This window comes from Pinus tabuliformis, chromosome 1_1 (assembly GCF_031772625.1).
Source record: "Pinus tabuliformis cultivar Carrire ecotype Pingquan chromosome 1_1, CPIR1, whole genome shotgun sequence".
In the NCBI taxonomy this organism is placed as follows: domain Eukaryota; kingdom Viridiplantae; phylum Streptophyta; class Pinopsida; order Pinales; family Pinaceae; genus Pinus; species Pinus tabuliformis.
In genome coordinates this window covers 356,180,470-356,182,609 of record NC_142297.1, presented here as the reverse complement: position 1 = coordinate 356,182,609, position 2,140 = coordinate 356,180,470, and the positions used below count along the sequence as shown (strand labels likewise).

At 35.0% G+C, this 2,140-nt stretch overlaps 1 pseudogene; it reads right to left on the bottom strand.

The window, feature by feature from the left end:
• Positions 1-1,050: 1,050 nt before the first annotated feature.
• LOC149213061 (uncharacterized protein At2g38710 pseudogene) lies at positions 1,051-1,662 on the bottom strand (annotated as a pseudogene).
• Between the last annotated feature and the right edge of the window lie 478 nt (positions 1,663-2,140).

Genomic DNA, 2,140 nt, shown 5'->3' with positions numbered 1-2,140 from the left:
CATAATAGAACTGACATGACTAAAAACAATCTCAATCACTCCGGTTGATGCTAGGGACAGTGCTAATCCCTGCATATCAGCATGAGAAAGACAAGGGACATTAGTGTAGGTCCTGTAAACTGGGGAAAGTAGAAGTTTCAGGGGAAATGTTACAAAAGGGAATTGATCTACTCAAGAGGGACACAATGTGGGTTTCTTCATGAAGGAAAAGCATGTAGGGGTTAATTGTAGAAGTTCTCCAAGATGAAGGAACAAGGAGTATAAGGACAGTGACAAAATGTTGTGTAACAAGCAACCAACAAGCCACATACATTACTTTTTTGTATATATAGTCATATTTCCAGAAAGAGAAAAAGAGCGAAGCGACCTCACCTTCTAGTTGAGGTTTCTTCCAAAAGGGTTTCCAGAGAGCATATATTGTGTATTCTACGTGTGTGAGCTTATTTTATCACTCTTCTTTTCTGCATAATTTACTTGTATATGCATGCACTAATTACAACAAAATCTACAGATCTAGAAATTAAATAAAATTGTCACTGTAGAATCTCATATTTTTTATATAATATTATGACATATGTTAAAACATCATTAGAGTTTTTTTTTTAATAGTTTAAATGATCTTCATATATAAAACAACAGCCAAAGGTTATGAATTTTATTTATTTTGATCTCTGTATATCTTGGGCAAGTTGTCCTATCTTGTTCCTCAACATCAATGCAAGGTCACATATGTTTAACCAAACACGTCTATACTTTTAAGAAGTTTCTTGAGAATCAAAATCTAGTCTCAAATATAGTTTCACGAATATTCTATAGGATAATTACAATAACCTCAAGCCTAATCGCCATAAGGCATGTAAAAATATTAACTAAAAAGTAAAAACATAGTTGTTCATATTAAATCAGTGTTTACGATAAATCTATACTGATTTACGTTAATTAATATAAATTTCGTTTCTTAAATATAATCACAATCAGCCAAAGAAGTTAAAAAACAATAACAAACGACCAAATTCATTTTTCCCTAGCTCAAATTCTAATAGAACTCGTTTAAAGACGAGGAAGAGTGCCTCTCGTTCTTCTCACAAATGTAACATACTCACTATAATCCATAGTGTGAACACTACTTTGGTAACGAGAGATGCGAAGTGCTTTTCGAAGAGACTCAGTTATGCGACCCTTAAACCCTGATTTTCGCACAAGAGAATCAATCGTCTGCTTCTTTGTCCAACCCTCTTGTGGAGCAACTTCGGGCAAGAATGTGGCCTCGCGTATTGTATCATCATATGGATCACTAAACGCAATAATTATACCATGCTTTCCGATATCCCAATCCAGATAATTGGCTGCCACCTCGTAATCTGTCAGGATAGACACTGTGCATTCCAGCTTTGGAATTTCTGCGGCCTCTATAGGTGGGAAGCGGGTATCACGTAGGGCACTTTCAAGCGCGTAGTCTTTCAACCCGTTATAAATACTCCCGGCTTCCATAGAACCGATGCATCCTCTCAGACTAGGTTTCCCACCATCAACTCTTTCCCATGTCACAAATAATGGATGTTGGCCATCGTGAAAGGCAGGAGGAGGCACAGGCTCGCCGGTGTAATGAGCCACTAAAGTGTCGAAGCAGTACACCACCATTTCTTTGCTTGCAGACACCATCTCGAATCCTCTTATTGAATGAAATTTATTTTTTACAGATGAAAGGTACGTGCAGAAATCACAGAAAAAATCCGTTGGACTGTGAGAATGTCTTAACCTCTTCTTCTTATAAAGCCGAATGGACAGGACAAGAGATATGAAAAGGTGTTAGTATCGTGTCTCCCCCAATCCAAAAGTCGCAGAGCAGAAATTCTTATTTTGTTTATCAAAATGAATTATCCATTTATTTGTATTTATAGAGATATAAATACATGTGGTTTTCTAAACGATGGCCGACCTTGAAAAATGTTTAATTTATAATAATTTTGAACGACTTATTATACTCCCACTCATTAGTTTTGTTTTAGTTTTGCTGTGATTGTCTATTACTTTGTTTTTTAACGATTTTTTGAATTTCGTATTTATTTTTGATGGTTTTTTGATTTTTTTTTAATGTATAATTGAATATGGCTAATTTATTTTTTGTTATTTATTATTA